Source organism: Nyctereutes procyonoides, unplaced genomic scaffold, assembly GCF_905146905.1.
Source record: "Nyctereutes procyonoides isolate TBG_1078 unplaced genomic scaffold, NYPRO_anot_genome, whole genome shotgun sequence".
Classification (NCBI taxonomy): Eukaryota; Metazoa; Chordata; class Mammalia; order Carnivora; family Canidae; genus Nyctereutes; species Nyctereutes procyonoides.
The window spans coordinates 53,268,307-53,290,022 of NW_026575044.1; the positions used below are offsets into that span (position 1 = coordinate 53,268,307).

Consider the following 21,716-nt stretch of genomic DNA (forward strand, 5'->3'; position numbering starts at 1 on the left):
GTCAACCTAAAACACCTGTTCATTTAAATAGGCCTTGGAGAGAGGCGGCGTTTTGCCCGCAGGTGTGAATCACACAGGTGTATTCCTAGGCAGTCCCATCTCAGTGCTTTTGTAGAATGACGGTATCTCAGAAACGGGAGCCTGATTTCTGCTACCATTGAATGTGTCTTGTTCCACATAATTCACTGGGTGAAGGAAAAGCTTAGGGGCCTGGGAAGTGGTTTGGAGTGCAGATAAAGCCTTTTTTGGGGGGTGGAATAAGAGGTCCAGCCTGGTGGCTCTGCCCTCACCTCTCCCACCCATGCTATGGCAGGAGATGCAAGGATGGCCCTTGAGCCTGGTCACTTCCAGGCTCTGCGATGGCTGCGGGCAGGTCGTGCAGTCCTTCTCCTCCTCCTCTCTGCTGACAGTGACCTGCAGTTATCAGGGGCCACTAAGAAGATATGCATGGAGCCAGGAGCAAGTAGATGCCTTGTCGGTGCAGGTCAGCCCTGCCCAGCAATCCGTGTTGTCACAAATGACCGCCACCCTTCAAGAAAAGCCTGAGTGCACCTTCCTGGAAATGTCCAGATTAGGGTCACTGCATGGCTTTAACATCAAAGATACGAAGAATTGGAGGAAACTGGGGGACAGGGACTCTCCTACCACCCCAGAGTGGGTCAGAGGCTGAGCCCAGGCTGCAGCTAGCCCCCGCAACACTGCTGGTATAAAGAGCCAGGGGAAGCTCATTCATCAATCAACAAATCTGGGGAAAGGGAAATATTGAAGAAGGAAGAGGGTTTTCTGCACAGCTTGAAGCTGTGGTTTTAGGCAATGCTGGAGCATCTTGCTGTGGTAAACAGAACACTCTGCTTGGAGTGGGAAGACCTGGACACAGCTGTCAGCTCAGCCCCTGTCATCTGGGTGATTCAGGGCTTGAGCTATCTGCACCTCTGTTTTCGTGTCTGTGAATTGGGTAGGACTGTCCTTACTTGTCTCAAGGTTGCTTTGAAGATCAGGTGGTACTAAATAGGAAGCTCTCTGTAGACTGCAAGACATGGGCACAAGCAAAGGCTTATCATTGTAACCGTTTATAATTCCATACTGCTTATAGGATTTCAGAAAAGTTCCTCACCTTGCCTCTTATGTAACGTACAGCAGGGTCCTGGATCTACCTGTTCCACTCACTGCCCCACTGCTGGCTGGCCAAGGAGCTAAAGAAGACCGCTCCATGACAGTGTGACTCCTCTTAGGGGTGGGCATTTCCTCAAGGTGAGACTTCTACTAAGAAGAGTGCCTTAAACCATGGGCCTTTGGGGCCAGGGTGGCATTTCAATTCAAGAAACCCTGTTGCAACCCGATTGCCTAATATGAGGAGCAGGCCTACTACAATGACCGGCCCCCACTAGGACCATGAACACCTGAATAGGTGACATCATCAAGGCAGGAAGCTATTGTGACTATTTCTGGGACTCCGTTTCATTCACTCATCAAATGTGTGTTGAACACTTAGTAGGGACCAAACCTCAGAGTGCTCACCGCCCATGGATGCCAAGCCAGGTAGACAGACAAGGTTACACTTCAGGTCAGAAATGCTCTAGGAACATGCTTTGGGGTGCCTGCTGAATCCTGGTCTGTGATCTCCTGGAAGAGGGGACCCTTGAGCTAAAGCTAGAAGGCCTAGTAGAGGTTGGACAGAGGTGAGGAAGAGGGGCTGAGTGGAGGGCATAGCACCTCTAGTTCTTGCCCGTCTGGCCAGGCAGGGCCCCTCAGGCTCACCTGTGGGGACTTCGATCTCTGCTCTCTCCCCTCTCACCTCCTCTGTGCTTCACCAGAGAGAAATCTCCCAGTGGGTAGGATTCCAGGTCCTGTGCTAGAGCCTGAGCTCGCTCTACTGGTAGGACCAAGGCTGCCCACGGGAATGGGGACTTTTGGGGCTTTCCTGGTCCAGCAACTGCTGCTGTGAAATCTTAATCAATCGCTGTGATTGAAGTTTCATGTTTTCTGGAATAAGTGATTTATCTTTGAGATATCATTTGACTTCAGCACATAAAAGGGTCATTCAATTTGAAGCAACATTTCCACCAGGAATGGATTAACAGCAAGAAAACAGTTCTTTCTTAACACGGGTGCAGCTGGGACTTTGGAAACCCAAATACACTTATAATCTCCTCTTGGAGCACATGCTGGTAGTCCCTCCTTTAGATGGTGTTAATATGCTTTCCTCATGGGGAAACCTGTTGTCTCTCAGCACAGTGGGATGTCTGTGTAGGAGGGGCAGTTTGGCTCTTCAAGATGAACAAAGCCACTATTCTTTTAAATCCTTTGAACTTGAGCCCTCCCTTTGCTGGCTACTGGCTTCATCCTCCTCTCCCGTCCAGCCCCGCCCCCCGCCCAAGAGTCTAGGTGATTCTGAGCAATGATGATCCCCAAAAGCTTTCTGAGTCTACCCCTGGAATGAGCACCATGGGGACAGGGAGGAAATGTAAGCCTTGGCGTCCCTGCCAAAATGAGCTCATTCCTATATGGGGCTGGAGGAGGGAGTGTATGTGTAAATTGGTTCAGCTCTAAGGAGGGCAATTCAACAGTAGCTGTGAAATTTCAATGCACACATCCTTTGACCCAAGAGTTCTACTTCTATCCTGCAGATCCAGGCACCTACAGGAAAGGGCATATTTATTTGCAAGACTGTTCGTTGCAGGGCTGTTTGTACAAGCAGGAGGTTAGAAACAACATAAATACCCATCAGCAGGAGCAGGGGTTAATCAGTTATAGTGCAGCCATATGATGGAATAGTATGCAGTCATAAAAAAGAACCAGGATGCTTTCATATACTGGTCTGGGATGATTTCATAGGTATTATGATAAGAAAAGGGTGCAAAACAGTATAGTGCTGCTTGTGTAACAAAGGATAAAAATAATACAAATTGCTGTTTATTTATATGGGCAGAACATCTCATGGGATAGAAACATGAGGAAGTTATTAACAGGGGCCTCAAAATGAAAAAGAAATGGTCTCTGCCCCACAGGCTTCCTGGCAAGTTTTGCAGTATCTCCCCTCTCTTTAAAACTAGCTTCCAGGAAGGAAAAAATAAAACAAGATGAAATCAGATAACAAGACAAACTATAAGAGATTCTTAACCATAGGAAACACACTGAGGGTCGCTGGAGGGAAGTGGGTGGCAGGATGGGGTAACTGGGTGATGGGCACTAAGGAGGGCATGTGACATAATGAGCGCTGGGTGTGATATAAGACTGATGAGTCACTGACCTCTACCTCTCGAACTGATAATACACTACACGTTAATTGCTTGAATTTAAACTAAAAAAGCAAAACCTGGATTGGGAAAATAATGAAATTAAAATAATAAAATAAAATAAAATAAAATAAAATAAAATAAAAAAATAATAAAACTGGCTTCTGGGATGTGTGTGCTATGTCACCCCACCTCCCACATTGGCCTGTTGGTCGTGGCATTTCTAGGACCTTTGTCATCCTCATGGTCTTGGGCCCCAGTGGGCTGGACTTGCCCTCATTGCCCTGCCTGTGGCCAGCCTGCCTTGAATACCTCTAGAGCTGGAGAACTCACCAGCTCTTGAGAATTTTAGTTCTACCCTGAACGTTCCTCTTAAAGCACTTAGCGTGGGCACCGTTCATCCGGGCATCACTCAAGGATTGGGTGACTGGGCCTCTGCTTTGGGAGGTGTTGTCCGCCTCCCCTCCTGAGACTGCACACTCCCTGAGGGAGGGGTCTGTTGTCTGCTCATCATCTCCGGAGGACCAGACGTCTAATAGAGACTCACTGCAAACCTGTTGAATGGGGGACACCTGGGGGGCTCCATGGTTGAGCGTCTTCCCTTGGCTCAGGGCGTGACCCCGGGTCCTGGGATTGAGTCCTGCATCGGGCTCCCTGCATGGAGCCTGCTTCTCCCTCTGCCTGTGTCTCTGCCTCTCTCTGGGTCTCTCATGAATAAATAGATAAAATCTTTAAAAAACACATACTAAAAACCTGTTGAATGGAAGCACATGTGCCACGTCCAGCGCTTGCCCTGGGCAGTGCCAGGCAGCCGTTAGGAAGGATGCAAGAAACAAACAAACAAACAAACAAACAAATGGAGACTTGGTCCTGGAGCCTAGTTTATAAACAGGAAATCTGTCATTGTTCTCTGCCATTTCCTGTGTCCACGGCCATCTGTATAGGCAGTGAGGGCAGCGTGCCTTCCTCTGTGTCACGTATGCCAGGGTGCAGCTGGCCTTGCGTTGCAGGCCCCCCCCCCCAGCTGCTCATAGGCGCCTCTCTGGGGCTGCCACCGCCCCCAGCCACCACGGGGCAGACCCGGCGCCTGGCCCTGCTCCATTCCCCCTCCCGCTTCCAGCACCCGGCTCCATCCCTGCCTTCCTCTCCTGGCCCCACTCAGCCCCACCTGACGGAGCCTCCTGCCCCCACCTCCGCCTCAGCCAGGCTCCGGCGGCGGCGAGGGGGCACGGCCGAGGATGCGAATGCAGGCCCCCCGGTCACGAGTGGCGACACCTTGCTGCCTTGCCCTTTCTGAACCGCAGCGTGTCCCCTGTAGACGTGGGGGCCAGTCTCAGGCCTGCGGGCCAAGGGGATGTTTGGAGCTGGGATTGAACCCAAGCCCACCTGGTCTGGGCCTTGTGCCCACAGCGGTGGCCGAGAGGAAGTCCTTCCGGGGAGACCTGTCCACAAAGCCAAGTAGGGCCCAGTTTCGGGGGGGGGGCGGGTGGCTGTGGTGACTGACTCGGCCCATCCTTGGGAAGTGCCTGGCTCCTGGCCATCGTTATTTTGCAAGGTTTGTGCTCACTTTTTTGTGGTTGCCAGCCTTTTCCCCAGGCCTGACCAGCAGGGATGTTGTAGGTTTGCAGAGGCCCCTGCCCAACAGGCTTCAGGGTGAAATGGTGGGTCGGGGCTGTTGGTCAGGCAGGACTGGTAAGCGTGCCCTCATACTGATGCCCAGGTTGTCCATCACCCCACCTTCTCCCCTCCGCCTCCCCCCACGCGCGTCTCCCAGGCCGCCGCAGCCCCCATTCCCTGCCTACCTTCTTGCTGACCTCAGCATTTTGGAGGCCATCTCCCACCGTGGTCTCAAAGTGGCTTTGATGCTTCCTCTCCAGCAGCTTCCTCCTCCTGTTGTGGGCAGCCTGGCCTTGCCATCAAGGCCGTCTTTCAGAACCATCCTCCTCCAGGCTTGAAAACTGAAATCCTCTTTTCTAACCACCTCCTCTGGGCTTTCTGCTGGTATCCCCCAGAAGATTAATGCTGGGGTGGGCTCCACCGTGCCCGGGACAGGAAGTTCACATGTTCTGGGGAGGATGCATAGGGTTGGTGACAAATATAGAGTTGCCTGCTCGGTGGGAGAAGAGGCTGCTGGGAGCCCGGTGTGCAGAGGGGACAGTAAGATCTTGTTGAGGGTAGCTGTCATGGAGGGCCCAAAGGCAGAGGGCATCGAGCTTGGCAATACCTTGCCTGGGAGAGGATGGGAGGGGGACGTGGATTGTTCCTCTAGATATTTCTGGTCTAGGGATGAGCTTTCATCTGGCTTAGTGCCTTCAGGTGGCTTCCTGGGGGAAGCAGGGAAAATGAAATACATTTTGTTGCCTAGAAAATCTTTGCATGTGAAATACCTCATCTGTGTTGCTAGATAAATGGTGATTTCTTTTGGCCTCCTGGAGCATTAGGACCAAAAAAGACCACCAGATTCCATAAACCCGTGTAAAGATGTGTATAGCTGACATACTTGAAGCTCAGAGATGTGAAGTGACCTGCCCACATCTCCACAGCCAGCCGCTGGTAGAACCGGGCCTTGATCTTGGATCACGAGAGAGCAGAGTGGATTTAGGAGCTGGGGAGTAGGCTTGGGTTCAGACACTGAACCTTGGGCAGGAGTGGCCAGACCAGGGCTGGGGCCTCCTCCCACCTCCCAGTGGCAAGAGCCAAGGCCCAGATAGGAGACTGGGGGGCCCTGAGACATCTACCCAAGAACAAGTCAAAGAGATGCTACACAGATTGGGATGGAGGTCCGGGTGGACGGAGGGCTACTCTTGCCAGGAGTGCACAGGGCAGTCTGGGGGCAGGGAGCTGGGAGTGGCATGAGCATGCCCAGTACATAAGTGAGCCACAGGCATCCCCTGGCTGGAACGTTTGACTCCCACTCTAGAACAGCCCACCTCCGGGTGTGTTAGGAACTGGTTTGAAAGGCAGCTCATAGCCCTGACTTGGGAAACACAGAAGGAAATGCTAAGTGCACCTTGTAATCTTGCAGGAATCAGCTCCTAGCATCTGATTTTTGCTTTCTCTTCCCTGCAAGAGAGGCAGAGAGGGCTCCAAGCCTGGCCTGTCCAGCACAGCTTCTTACTGAGCATCTATCTACAGGCTTCCTATTTTTATTCTTAATAACCGTAAGCTCAGGGTCACCAGGGTCTCCTTGTTGCTATAGTGAGAGGTGATAGCGCCAGCCTTCCGAAGCACTGGACCCTTGGCTTAGAGGAAAAACAGAATCTGGGTTGCTTTATTTTTGGGTTTGATGGAGAAGATTTAATGCACTGTGCTCCAGCCCTTGCAGCAAATGGCAGTTTGTGCTCGAAATACATCAAACCTCCATAACAGCATCACTGACGATTGGGGGAAGCAGGCAAATAGGAATACATAGAAGATTAGTTTTGATTTGCAAATGTGGTAAAACTTCATCTAGAAGACGACAAAGAAATAAACATGCACCTGATGGTGTGTCATCCTGCCCTGGTGGTCCTGCACTATAGCCTTCTTATCGTGTTTCTTAGATGTGCCTTTGGCAGAGTTGAAGACACAGTGTGCATATAATTGGCAGCAGTCCGCTCTTTCAGTTAACATGTAGTAAGCATCGTTCTGTATTCCTTCGCTATGCCATCAGTGTGATTTTCATTGTTTGGATCTGGTCACCTAATTTCATCAAACATCCTCCTGCTTTTCCTCTTCAGCATCTCTTGAATCCACCTTTGGTTTCTCATGGTTGAGATGGTTCTTGTACCATCTCAGTCAACATTTTATTCCTTTTTTTTTTATTTGAGTAATTGGTCTGCCTTGTCCATGTCCCCTACACACACACACACACACACACACACACACACACACACACACACACACGGATTTCCTCTACTCTCCAGCCTTGCTAATCAAGGGGTGGTTCCAGACCTGTGGCATGGGTGTCCCGTGGGAGCTTGTTAGAAATGCAGAATCTTAGACCCCACCTGGGACCTCCTGAATCAGAGTCTGCATCTGTATTTCGACAAGATCCCCAGGTGATTTCTAAGCACATTAAAGCTTGGGAAGCACTGATCTGAAACACACATTCCCCTCGTGCCTCTGGGATAAAATCCACACTCCCTGCCAGGTGTGCAACTTGCTGAGCGGAGACCAAATGGAGAGATGGTAGGCATGAATGAGGAAGGGCCAGATTGGCAGGATAATCCAGGTGGTGGGCTACAGTGGGCCAGGAACCCTGGAGAGGTTGGGGGGGGGCGGTGCCTGGGAAGAAAGTCCTACATGGTGAACCCATGGAAGATGCAGGATGGAAAGCTGAGGGCCCAGTTGGCTAGCAGAGGTGAGAGTGTGGGCTGGGGCACTTGCGGCAACCAGCTGTACCTACTCCCAGTTTATAGGAGTAGTTTACCAGCTGTAGCTACTCCCAGTTTATAGGGATGCAAGCTGAGGCACAGAGAAATTAGGGTGCTTGCCCAGGGTCATCAGCTACCAGGCGGTGGAGCTGGGACACAAGCCTGATCTGGGGCCCAACCCTTAAATTCCCCTGCAATGCAGGGTAGAGTGAACGACAGGAGAGAGAAAATAATAAAAGGATATTAAGCTCCTCCCATGAGCTGGCTACTATTGCATTTTATTGCATTTAATATTCACACCCATGTTGGATATGGGTATTCTTACCCATGTTACAGAGGAGGGAGTTGATTTGCACTAGTAATAAGCAGTTTCCTGAGTTCACATAGTTACTGACAGTGGAATTCAGGATTTGAACCCAGGACATAGTGGTCCTGAAGTGATGCTTTTTCTACCTTGCATTTCATCAGTGAAGGATGGAGTCGGTCTCTGCTCTCAGAACAGCTTCTCTCCTTCCTACCTGCTTCCTGGTTCCAAAACCCTACCCCTGGCCCAGGGACACAGGGGAGAAATACAGGGCAGGTCTTAGATGTTTTCCCCTCAATACCTAAAAATGGTGGACTGCCAGGACTAGAAGTTACCTGGTTTAGCATTTAATCCAACTCATCTTATAGGTAAGGGCACTCACGCCCAAAGAGCTCAATGACTTGTCTAAGGTCACGCAGCCAGCTAGTTACAGACCCAAGGCCCTGATCCTGGATTCAGGGCTTTTTCCACGACTCTGGGCTGTCATTGTACCTGTTGCCCTGGGTGCCGAGGGGTCAGGGCACTGCCAGGCAGTCAGCACCAGGCCAGGTCAGTGCAAGCTCAGCATTAAGCTTTGACTAGAGGGTGCGATGGGTAAACTTTCATTAAAAAAACAAGAAAACAAAAAACCTAACCAATAAAACTAGTGTCTGCTTCTTGTTAAAAACCCAAGCAGTGTCTCTAGAACCACCTAAAAGCACCCTCTCCGGGCCCTCCCCAGCCCTGCTCCCCAGGGGTAACCACTTAGCGCTGTCTCCAGTGGCTCCTTAATTTCCCTGCCAACCATTGGGTTTTGTAGAATCCACGCCACATTGAGGCTATTTTTAACGAGCATCCCAGGCTTCAGGGGGTTGAGGAGAGGGGAAGAAAAATATTCCATTTGTATATTTTTAATCCGTGTGCACATTTGAGCAAGGCAGTGGCTTTCCTGTCTCCACTGCCAAGGGTTGCGGGCAATTGATTAGACTTTCTGGATGCAGGGCAATCCTTTCTCTTCCCTTAACGAGGCTGGAAGGCCAGGAGGGGTGCAGGCGATATTTCCAGGGCTGATGGTTGTCTCAGCTGGCTGCCTCCTGATCCTGCCTGCCCCCAGCTCTCTCCCTCCCGGCTGCCTCAAAAATCCTGGCTGGGTCTCCCAGGGCAGAGGAGGCCTGGGAACCTGACTCTTTGTGCCAGGCTCATATTTAGAAACGTCTCCAGCCAGAGGTTGGCGTCTGTCCCGCTTGGACTCCAGGCAGGGGGTGCAGTCACATGCGCTGTCTTCGAGTGGGCAGATTCTGAGTGGGCAACAGCCCGCTTTGAATATAAACACACTCCTTTTATGCCTAGGAGCTGGCATCCGAGCCTGTGCTCCTGGGCCCTGGGTGAGGGCAAGCACCGGTAGCCGGGTAGGCGATGGAGAGGGAAGGAGGACAGCACAAGGCTTCAACTGGGTAAAATGGTGGTGGAGGAGGGGCCCCAGCTCCCCACCCCACCCCCCCACCCTGTCTGTCCCTCTGTCTCCTGCACTCCTTTTGGGGGGTGGGGGACAGAGCACTGCCCCTGTCGGAGTAGGGGGTCTGGCAGTGTCCTGACCTGGGCTTTCCTTTATCCCTGGGCGGTGAGGGGAGTGGGGGGTCCCTGGTCTATTCAGGGCTGGTCTTGGGGGGCAGTTGGGTGGGACGAGAGTGCAGCTGGATATGGAGCCACCATGGCAGGGCCTTGCTCCATCTCCCTGTCTGACAGCAGCCAGCCCATCAGCCTTTGCGGATGGCACCTGTAAAATGTGGCTCTCATGGCCTCAGCCCCGAAGGCTTGCTCAGCACTGACCACAAAGGTTCCACAATTTCCTGCTCCCCGTTTCCTCTTCTGCAGCAGCATGTGAGGATGGACGAATGAGACTGAGTGATCCGGGCCTTAAATGGGAGCCTCCTGGAGAACAAGCCTCATGCCTCAGCCCTGTAAAAACTCCTTTTGCTTTTAAAACAGTTCCTCGGGAGAGGGGCTGTCGGGCTCATTCAGCTCACCTGATACTTCTTGGGTGCCTGGAAGTGCAGACCTTGTGCTGTCCCAGCCCCGCGGGAGCAGCGCTGGTGGGGGCCCAGGGCTCTCCCTTCATCCCACCCCTCCGCCGTCTGCAGGCCTGCCACCGGCCTCCCAGGACCAAAGTGGCTTGCTCAAATCCAGCTCTGCCTCGCTGCCAAGGGGCTGCAGCCGAATCTTCTGAGAGAATCCAAATGCAGCAGCAGGATTTCCCTCCATCAGCCTGAAACCAAGGCCCTGCCAAGTACTCAGGCAATGGCTGGCGGCCCCCACCTCTCCCTGCCTTGTCCTCCCCTCCCCTCCCCACGTCTCAGGGAAGAAGGGCTCCAAGCAGTGGTCAAGAAGGCTGAATAGATATTTTCTTTGTATCTCCTGGGAGCAACATGGTAAATACGCAATAACTGGATGAATGAACAAACAGATGAATAAGCAAGCGGAGCAAATGAATGAACAAACGGAAAAGCGGTCTCAGCTCCAAAGGAACTTAGCATTTGGAGGAAAGCACCAGGGCTTGTAGAACGGTAGCACTGTGGGGCTGGGGGGACACCTGGGCTGGGGCTCCCCACCTTCTTTGGGGAAAAAGAAGTGCGGGCTCCGAGCCTGGAGGGGCTGGTCTTCTCCCGGAGACCACGGAGGTCAGAGGATGGTGAAATTGCCCAGGGTGAGTGAGAGCCAGAGCCCCGTGCAAGGCTGCCCTACTTTCCATCCGCTGCTGCCCTAAGTGTCCCTCGTCCTTGGGAAAAATTGCCTTTTCATATGGTTGGGAGTGGACGGCGCAATTTTTCTTCGAGGGTTAATTGTTTTGCTGACAGCACAGATAATTAGGAATGAGAATCCCGGAGTGAGGGCGACAGCACCATCTGCTGTGAATGTGGTTCAGTCCCACCTTGCAGGAGGGCCCTCGAGCGTGCCTCTCCTCGTCCTCCCTACCCCCAGCAAGAATTTATGAGCTTTAGCTGCTTGCCTCTGGAGCTATAGCTGCCAGATGACTGTGCAGCCGGCGGCAGAAGCCAGTGACTGGTTTCTGATGGGTTCAGCTGGCTCTCCGTCCCCCGCACATAGTAGGACTCACTGAATTGCTCTAAGGGTGGCTGGAGACCCACTGGGCTGCCTGGGACTCAGAGAGCTAATGCCAAGGGAACAGTGTGCTGTTCTTCCCAAAGCCTGGTGTTCGGAGCTCTGGCCTGCTGTGGACTCGAGGTGGGTGTGTGGGTCTGCCCTGGGCTCTGTGGATGTCGTTGGTGTTTGGTCATTGTCCTGCCTAGTTCCATGGTTTGCCACCTGTCCAGGGTTTTCAGGCTTGTGGCCTGTATTGGTTGCTCTGGAAGGAGCTGGGTTGGCCCCACCTTCTATTTCTAGGTAGGCATTTCCAAGTGGCAACTTCCTCACTGTCAATAGGAGCAGAGCAGCTTTGGTATCAAGCAAGGAATCCCATTGTCCAGGAGCAGATCTTTCTTTATATGGGTGGAAGAACATTGTGGGTTTTTTTTTTTCATTTTTATTATTTAGGAATGTGTCCCCTGTAAAAAAAAAAAAAAGAACATATAAATGTGTATATGCTTTTTGTGAATGGTGATAGTAATTGCCTTGCTTGTTCCACGTGATGAACAAATAACACCCCCAGGGATGCCTTGCCCAGAAATGCCTTGGAGGTCAGAGCTATAGAGGTGGGTTCCCCAGGAGGCTCAAGGTTGGCACAGCCCGCACACCCCAAAGCTGTGGCTAGTTATCATGGCTAGTTTCCTCTTTGCCTGAACTGTGCCTGTTAACTAGGAGCCTGTGCATTCCTGTCTTCCTATTTATCACTCTCTTCTCTGTGTGCTTCCTCCTCCCAGACTTTCCTCTCAGGGAAGAAACCAAAGGCATGACTGTCCTCATCTTGTCTCCGTCCTCCCACAGCAGGCCGAGTGCGTCTGTTCCTTCCCCTTCCCGTTCCTGTCGATCCACCCCCCACCCTGAGGTGCTATGAAGTTAACCTAGGACCAGGGGAAGGATGACGACTGGGAATCAGGGGTTCCTGTCTTGGTTCTCTCACCCTCTTACAGTGTGCCCGTTAGCAAGGTTCTCGAAATCTCTGGGCTCTGTGTCTTCATCTTTAAGATACCCCTTTACATTGCTTTTCCGATGGACATAAGGGCAGCTTGAAGGGTATGAATCATTATGTGTGTTGTCAGACATTGTCTTCATCATGCTAAAGGATTCATGGGACCTGGGGGTGCCTGGGGGGGCTTCTCCACCTGCCACAGCCCCTTCTTAGCTGTGGATTCACTGAGGCTCAGGGGAGCCCAGGGTTGGGGCGGAGCTCAGGATCACAGCCATCTGGAGAGCAGGAACCCTCCCTCTGCACCCTCGGAAGTGGAGGCCATGACGGGTCAGAGGTACATGGCTGTGGCTGGTAGGGACCCAGTCTCCAGAGGTGAGCAGACCTCCTGCCCCTTAGAGTGCAGGCCATGGTCTTGGCTCAGAGATGTAGTCACTCTGCAAAAGCCAGTCTGTGTCCCTTACTCCAAGAGGCTTTCATCTCCACCCTTGTCTCTTGCTCTGAGCCCAAGGGGGTGAAAGGAGGTGCATAAGAAGCCATAGGTGGGCGGCCTGCCTGGAGCCCCCAAACCACAGCAGGCTGGAAGCCTCACCCTGGGGGCCTAGGCTGCAAGAGTTAAGGAATGTCCCCTTTAGATGTGGCTCTGCCTTTTGTGATCTCACCAGTGGCAGGAAAGCACCCAGTTCCTTCTTCTTTCCTGGGACGGTGAGGTTCTGTTGGTGTTATGAGCTGAATTCTGAATACTGTGTAGCATGAAGGGTGGGTCTTTCAGGCAGACACAATGAAACAGAGGTAAGAAAACAGGAATGAAGGACATCCTGGGGGCAGGGCTGGTGGGTGGGACATTGGCCGTGAAGACCCCGGTGGAGATAAAATCCGTATGGTCACCAGGAATTGCAGGACCTAAAAATAAAGAGCAGAAGAGGATGGCTGGAAAATTCTAGCACGGTTAAAACTTGGGCATGTGTTTCTGCTCATGGTAGGCAACAGAGGCCTCTGTTCTTATTGCAGACCTCTTCTGAAGCAGCTGGGAGCTCAGAATGTGTTGCCACCTCTGAGCAGCGGGCCAGCCAGGAAAGCAGGAAGGGATGGTTTGGAGCCCAGCCAGGGCCTGAGGAGTGAGCATAATCTGCAGACCGCTGGCCCTGGAGCCCCCGAGAAAGACAAGCTCCACCACTGGGGAGACTTGAGAAGAATCGATGCTTTGGCCCCCAGCAACATGTACACGGTGTAATGACAGGTAATGAACCCGAGGCTCATCTATCCTCTCTGAATGATATGGCAGGTAGGAGAATGCATCAGCCTGCCGTAGACATAAAATGTCAACCCTTAGAAAGATAACTATGCAAACAAAGTGCCGTGAGGCCTGATAAGATGATAGATGGGTGCTTTATAGTTATTAGTTTCTGCCCCATGCACTCGCTGGAGCCAGGCATCGGAAGATTTAGCATCAGGTGGGTTCACTTCCTATGCCTTATGGGAAGACATGATGCCTTTATAGATGTAGCTAGCACCTCCCATTTGAAGAACTCGAAGTAACACATCAAAAAGTCATTCCCCACAAGCTCCCCTGGGAAGCAAGGACTTGGTGCCAGTGGTGAAACTGAGGCAACGAGGGGTGCAGGAGTGCTTTCATATATCCATGAAGTGGGGACACGTGAGGGATAGATCGGGAGACTTCACTGGCTGGGAAGCCTTCCTGATTGAGATTTCTCCAATGTCAGGGTGAGGCGATGGGTAGTATTCCTTGTAGAATATAGGGAAGGGGGACTTCATGGATCCCTCCATCCCTCCACAGGTGCTAGGTCAAGTAGCGGATGATCGAGGGTGGCTGGGGAAGTCATGAGTGCAGGTTTGGGAGTACAGGAAAGGGCTGGCAAATATCCTGATTCTAGAAGTCGACCCTGGGAAGTCAGCCAAGCAGGAAGCATCAAGCAGGTCCCCAGAGCCTAGAAGGCGGAGGTTTGAGGCTAGAAGAACAGGGAGCCAGTAGGACTGGAGACCCCAAAGGTGAATTCTGATCTGATGGAGGGCCTGTTCCCATTGGTCATCTGGTCTTTACTCTGTGTGTCATACAGGGTACCACTCCGGCAACTTCTAGGGCAGCCTAGGGCAGAAGCAAAAATAGCTTAGGGCCTTGGGAAACTGACCAGGGCAGGGGAAGGACCAATGGCCTGGGGCAGGAGGCCCGAGGGTGTGTGGCAAATTCCATTCCAGTGCAGGCCAGTGTCAGGATCCATAGGGTCAAGCCAAGGGTGGGGAGGGGCAGAGTATTAGGACTTCTGGGTGGCCTTGTTCTAAATCAGGCAGAAAGAATAAGATGAAGAAGGAATTTAGAAAGCTGAGCCCAGCTCTAGGAAATGGGTCAGCCACAAGCACCAGGCAGGCCCAGGACTTAGCTCCTGTGTATAAGGAAGTAGAAGGGGGCGCTGAGCTCTGGGGAGCCAGCAAGGATAGTCAGGGGACTGCTGTGCTTGGAGGGGCTCAGCCAGGGCGGCAGGCAGCTCCTCTGGGTTCCCCAGATGCCAGCACACTGGCCCTGGACTGTTCACAAACCCCCCTCTCAGTGGGGAAGGAGGTCTCTATGTCTCAGACTTGACTGGGGACCTAGGCAGGGCTGACCCCAGAGGGCCCCATGGTGACAGGTGATAGGGGCAGAAAAGGTCCAGCCCCACAGGGTAGTGTGTGAGGATTTTCATCATGTGTGTGGTTTCAGGAAGGTAGGGGCAATATGCTTCCTGACCAAAGCAAAAGAGAGCAAAGGATTGGGTCTGTGAAGAGGTTCTTGGCCTAATTTATCAATATTACCAAGTACCTGTTGTGTACTGGGCACTGTGCGAGGTGCCAGAAATGCAAAGAGGTGTGAGGCATCTTTGCTGCCAAGGGAAGGAATATGGGGCGCAGGAAGAAGCATGGCAGTGGGGACAGAACCAGGACTATGGGAGCCTTGGGCTCCCATCTCCAAGACAAGGACAATACTTTCTCACTCACAGCCTGGTTGGGAGAATTAAATAAAAGAAAATATGCAAAAACACTTAGCACAGCAGCTGGCACCGTAATAAGTGATCAATAACTTGAGTTTACTTGCGTTGTGCTGCTCTTGGCAGGGGTGGGAGTAAAGGAGGCTGGGAGAAACGCATCCTAATTCCCAGCACTTCCAATTGCTAAAGAGGTCTGAGGTCTGGACTCTGAAAACCTGGTTTTCAGGATTTGTCTGGCCATGGAAGTTGTAGCTCAAGATGGATTCAAACACTCAGAAATGGTGACTGTGTTCATGTGCTTTGGCAGTTTGCTGGGCCTAGGGTTCCTTCTGGGTGTCGAGTAGGATGGAGGGCGGGATGGGTGGGTCCAGGAATTTCCAGAAGCGTTGAGAAGAGAGGACATTCTCGGAATGCTTGGAGAGTCTTGGCTCCTCGGCTCGCAGCGCTGTTCTTGGGAGCGGGGCAGGGTGAGCCGGGTGTAGAAACCAAGGCAAGTCTTGGGTCCTGCAGCAGGGCTGCCCAGGGGAGTCTGGGCACCAGTCACAGATGTACACACATCTGTACACACATGGGATTTTAAATTTCCTAGTAGCCACGTAAAAATGGCAAACAAACGTAAGAGAGTAAAATTAATTGTAATATTATGTGTTTCGTTTAACTCCAGGGGCCCAAGTGTTATTATTTCAATCTATAACCAATATGCAAATTATTAATGAGATATTTTACATTCTTCTTTTCATACAAAGTCTTTCGAGTCCAGGGTGTATTTGAGATTGGCAGTGCCCCTCAGTTTGGACTAGCCACATTTCAGGTGCTCATGTCAGGTGGCTTGTGGCTACTGTACTGGACACCTCAGGTCTAGAATCTAGAATATCTTGCCATGGGGCACCTAGAGGCCAGGTGTATCTTGAGCTTAACAATAGGACCTACTATTATGTCCTCTTCTTACGACATGTCTGTAATGCATCCTAGTGGAAATTGGCTTCAATAATCCGAGATGTCTTGCATCACTTGTTCTAGATGGTGATTTATATTTTCTGGAACCAGCGCTGGCTGTGGGTCTCCCCAGCTGGCTCTTAGGACCCCAGCACCTGCCAGTTTGAGGCTGACCTCAGGCAGTTCCTAAAGCTTTCCGAGCTTCCAGAGGCTTTGTGGGATGCGGTACTAATCATTTGTATCGTGCTGGGTAACGATGAGGACTTAAATACAATCACCAGTGATTACTCTGTGACATATGCTGTCAAGATAGAATCCTTGTTATTTTTCTAAATCAAATGAAAACCAGTTTGAGTTCCCCAAAGTTTGGCAGAAGTTTCCTAGCAGGCATTTCTGTAGTTCTGTCCATTGTATGGTAATGATAGGGCTTTGCAGGTCAGGAAAAATGGGGTTGGAAGGTGAGGCCTGGACCCCAACCCATGGCACCAGTCCTGCCTGGGGCCCCTCCTTCTCCAGATCCTCATAGTCGCCTGCCATAGGGAATGTCGGAGCCCCTAGGCCTTCATCTCTAGGCCTTGGACACCACCACTGGCTCTGTTCAGCAGTGAGGGTTGCCGGCCACTCTAGGACCCCTTATGTAAGCTGTCGTCCTAAGTGTCTTGGGACCCACCTCAGGGATCCTGCTCCAAAAGCTGCATGTCCTTCAACTCCTCTGTTTCCATTCTCCTTTGGGACAAAAGCCCACGTCTGCCTTTCCCCAGTCCTCGGCATGCAGGTAACTGCCTCTGAGGCAAGGGAACCCACGGCCGCAGAGTGTGCTGCTCTTTCTGGGGACAGGGAGTCTGCATTTTATTATTTTGTGAATGACATCTGCTTCAGCCACCGGCCCCCAACCACAGCAAGAAAATGGAGGTTTGGGGCGAATTCTGCCGGAGAGATGGAGGTTTAAAGAGAGCGTGTGAGGCAGATCTCGTGTCCTCCTGGGCTGGTGTGGAAGGTCAGGGGGTGTCTGCTGCGCTGGAATCAGTGCAAAGTCGACAGGACAGATGGAGACTCCAGGCCTGGGGGCTGAAGCACTGTTTTCAAGGTTGGATCAACACTTGGTGGTGTCTGATGGGGTCAGCAGTCCTCTGATGCTCACTCCAGTGGCCCATGAGTCCCTGTGCTGCTGCCTCTCTAGACAGGAGGTCCTGTCCCTGGGAGCAGCTGGCTCCTGCCTCCTGCTGCTTCTCCCTGGGGCCCGAGTTCTCAAAGCTGTCACGAATCTAAAAGGATCCTCCAAACCGGTGTCACTGTGACTTAACATCTATTTTAAGAGGTAGTCTGTGGCGCATCTGGAGGACAGTGAAGAGGATGTTTCACAGAATCAAGCACATTTAGATAGAGACGGAACCATGGCTCTTCCGAAGTTTGCTGTGTGATCCTGTGCAGATCGCTCACCTTCCCCGGGCCTCAGTGTCCTCATCTATTCAGTGGGCATGAGAGAGCGTACTGCAACAATGCCAACTCCACATGCAATTGAAAAGTAAGAAGTGCTTAGGAATCTTGGTCACCAAAGATCGAAAGTCTTACAGCAGCACCCTTTCTTTCCCTCGCCAGGCCAAACAGTTCTATTCTTTTAAGAACAATTCTATTCTTGCAATTCTATTCTTTTAAGATTGGGGTCTCTGTTGCTTCCTGGGGGCCCATAAGGAATAGTTTCTGATATATCCCTTTACAGTTTTGCAGCAGGCAGAGGCAGAAAGCCACATTGCCCTTGCCTGACAACCTTCATATGGGTATTTAACAATTTTAATTTTTCATGATTCCTCTGATAAAAATAGTGCCTGACTAAAAACAAATACGTTTGTATTTTCCATCTCCTTAATTAGTTTCTAATTTGGGGGTTCTTATTAGCTTAAAATCATCCTGCCGAAATGGTCCTTGGATGATAAAAAATGTGAAAACCACAATCAATTCTAGAGAGATCTTGGTATTTAATTATGCTGATTGGAGCACTAGAGACCCCTGGCAAAACGAACCTCTCAGAATAAGCTTGATTTGTGTAATTTGGTTTTTAAAAATTTTGGATGCATATTTATCATCTTCAGCTATGTGTTCTTGTTCTCCTTGAGATTCTGACTCCTCTTCTAGGAGATGGGTGGAGCAATCTACATGCTGTTTGAGACCTGGGATTCCAGCTGAGTGCACAGAGTTGCTGGTAGGGCCTGGCCTGAAGGGAGCACAGTGCCCCCAGCTTGACTGGTCATTTAAAAATGTATTTTCTTAAAAAAAAAAAAAAAAGGAAAGGTTAAACGTCACAGACAGCCTAAAAAAGGATATACTGATAGAGTACTGGACCCTGATAGGGAGAGTCTCCATGAAATCTTAGAAAATGGACAAATCACAATGGGTTAGAACCAAATTATAGGGTGTGATATAATTTTGGAGGCACTGGAAAGATCTAGTTGCTCAAAAAGTTACTCACACCCATGGATCAATATTAGCTTTGCTAAAAGTTGGACAACCAGGTATAATAGGAAGGACACAGCATCACCTATGATATTTACTTGCCATAAACCTGAACCTAAATCTGCTCAAGCCTGTAAATCTAACTACTATTTTATGCAAGAACTAGAGGAACATGTAAAACACCACAGCAGGGAAGCCCTCACCAAGCCACGCCAAGACCTCAGGACAAATGCCCTCATTTTGCTAATAGTAGAGTCTTCTTCTTCTTCTTTTTAAGGATTTATTTATTTGAGACAGAGACAGACAGAGAGAGAGAGAGAGAGAGAGAGAGAGAGAGAGAATGCATAAGCAGGGCAGAAGGAGAGGGAGAGACAGAGAGAAAAAAAGCAGATTCTCTGCTGAATGCAGAGCCTGCCATGGGGCTCAATCCCATGACCCTGAGATCATAACCTGAGCTGAAATCAAGAGTCAGATGCTCAACTGACTGAGTCACCCAGGTGCCCCGATTAGTAGAGTCTTGAGGAACACACCAAGCAAACATACTCCGTGGATCTGATTTGAGTCCTGATTTTGGGCCTTCCTGCTGTAGACAGACCAATCTGAGTGCATCAGGGATGTTAGGTCCAGGATGGGCATTGGATATCCAGGAATTATTATGGACTTTTTAAGGCATGTACTACCGTGGCAGTGTTAGACACTGACATGATATCTGGGATTTTCTCTAACATATTCCAGAGAAAAGAGATGAAGCAAAAATGGCAGATTGTCGCATATTGTTGAAGCTGGTTTTGTGATTGGTGATGGACACCTAGGGATTTATTATGTTCTTCTATTTGTGCATATCTGAGAAGTTTAATAATGAAAAGTAGAATAATAATAGAGTAATAATAGAATAATAGGAGGAGGAAGAGAAGGAGAAGTAAAAGAAGGAGAGGGAAAGGAAGAAGTAGAAGAGGCAACATCCCTCCTAGCTGGCTGAGCCCTGAACTTTCACCATTAGAGGTTTATTCATCCAGCTAAAGCCTCCTTCTCCATACGTCCTGCTTCTCCTGGGAGTGTGAGTTCCACTTTAGGAGAGTCACAGCGGGTCAGTGGAACGTTTCCCTAGCGCAGGTTACTGTAGGTGTCTCATGCAAAAGAGTTCCAGGTACGGTCGCATTTGGAAAAGGCTGTATTGAGCTAAGCCAAACAGATTTCTTTTGGAGCCTTGGCTCTACGGATACATGCTGTGCATCTTGGGTGAGAGTGGGCTATAGCAATGTGGTGTTTTCCAGAATTATTTTGTCATGTGCTTCAGAGATGATAGAAACCTCCAGCCCCTTCAGAGAATATCAGACTAAGGTCAGAACCCTGGCTGCAGAGCTATTTCTATTTACTCTAACTAGTCATCAGTTAATCACTCACACTGTGCCCTAGTTTTCTCATCTGTAGAGTGAGCTTAATATCACCTAACACGTGCTTTACCAGAATATTAAAGGACTTTGCACACAGTATAGAGCCCAAGACCCAATGTTAAATTGTGTGATTTTTATCTGATGCTGCTTTCTGAAACTCCGTCCACGAGTGTTTGCTTGGAAGTTCATGGCTCTGGATATGGGGTATGGCGTGCATCACCTCAACAGTGGACTATTGGGGTGTCCCATGCTCAAAAGATACAAAGGTGGTGAAAACAAGCTCCCTGCCCTCCAAGAGCTCACACCGGAATGAGGGAGGCAGTGAGAATATAAAGGGCGATGGGCACCAGCAAAGCCACCTACCCCTCAGCACAAATGAAAGTTTCCAACTCAGAAGGAGAGGGAAGCACTCTTGGGGTGGTCTGCCAAAGGCCACCTGAAGGTGGCTGTTGATTGGGCCTTGAAGCTGTGGGAGACTTGCATGGGCCATCCCTCTGTGGGTTATGGATCACTTGGTTGGAATGCTTCCCTGTCTCCTGCCTCCACACGCCCACATTCTGCAGCTGAGCACATAAACCTTGTTTGGATTGCAGTACTTTCTGACTTGGGGCCCAAGTCCTCCCCATCCGGAACAGGGGTCAGTGCTCCCCCAGCCCAGCCCTCCCAGCCACTCCCATCCTCTCCCCTACTCTTGTCTCCACTTCTTATTTCCATCTTCCCAACGGAGCCCAGAGGAGCTGGGATTACTCATCCCATCCACACTCATGACTCCTGCCCTCTCTTTTAAGTTAAAAAAAAAAAAAAGTATAAACCACAGAAACAAAGCAATAAATGATGACTCAGAGACACCCAAACTTTCATGTGGAAATGTTTCTCACCATCAAACCATTCCTTCAGGCAGTGAGAGAAGACAACCTGAGTGGGAATTGTGGGAATGGTGGACAGCAGTGGTGTAGGTAGACGTGGAGGGGTTCGAGGCACCCTTGGGAGCTGGCCTGGTTCCCTGAGTGCAGAGAGCTGGCTGGGGGACTTCGACTCCCTTGGCAGGGTGTGCATGCAGTGATTTGGGATGTGAGTAGCAGTCCAGAGAGCCCACCCTGTCCTTTGGTCTGCACAGTAGAAATGAAACAAAAAAAAAGGACCCAGGAGCTGGGGTGGGTGCTTTGAGCCAAGGGGGCCAGCTCTGTGCCACGTGAGGATTCAGAGACACGGAAGTGTGCCTTGTCCTCCAGAGTCTGCGTGGGCAGAGCTCAGCCCACTCCTGGCACGTCTTAAAGCTCAGGAAGCTATTGTCAGTCCTGATAGTTGGGGGAGGGACTTGCCTGGTGCCTGACACGAAGTTGCACCCCCCGTACCCCCCTACCCCCGTGCCCTCCTACCCCCCGCCCCCTCACCCCCCAGCGTGGCTTTCACAGCAGCTGCACACATCGGCTTTGGGGTCTGAGAGCCTGGCTGTTGAGTCCTGGCTCCGTCGCTTGGCGGGTGGTTTGGCCTTCCTGAGTCTCCGCGTCCTGGGGTAAGATGGGGTAGCCCTGCCTCCCTTTCCCAGCGGCTCAGGGGAGGAAACGAACCGGTCCAGAGAGAGCCCTCTGCCCGTGGACCCTCACCAGTTTTCGGTATTCGTCCCTACCCCTTCTGCCACTGTGAAGTAACAAGACATCTGACACGCTTCCCCAGCCTCCGTTTCCTTATCTGTGAAATGGAAAGAACTGGATCACCTGCCCCCCTGACGTCACTTAACAGGGCAGAGTGAGTTGAGCCGGCAGTGTACGGAACAGCATTTCAAGGAGGAGAAAGAGGTAATGAAACATTGCAAAACGCATCCCTGTGCCTCTTGCTGTCAGGTATTCACATGGATAAACGCCAGACCCCAGGAATCCCGAGAGTGGCAAATGTCCGCAGCCGTGTGCGGGTGGCCCGGGAGGCGGCGGGGAAGCACCTGACTCTGAGCTGCTGTGTGACGGGGCTTGCCGGCTGTTTCACTTGCCCACGGGCT

The 21,716-nt window shown here is 51.1% G+C and overlaps 1 protein-coding gene across 1 annotated transcript in view; it reads left to right on the forward strand.

Moving 5' to 3' along the window:
* The window catches only part of ZBTB7C (zinc finger and BTB domain containing 7C), a 334,228-nt gene that overhangs the window by 55,481 nt on the left and 257,031 nt on the right, over positions 1–21,716 (forward strand). Inside the window, 1 exon segment of the mRNA XM_055323824.1 lies at positions 12,970–13,198. The gene's annotated coding sequence lies outside the window, so the exon portion shown is untranslated.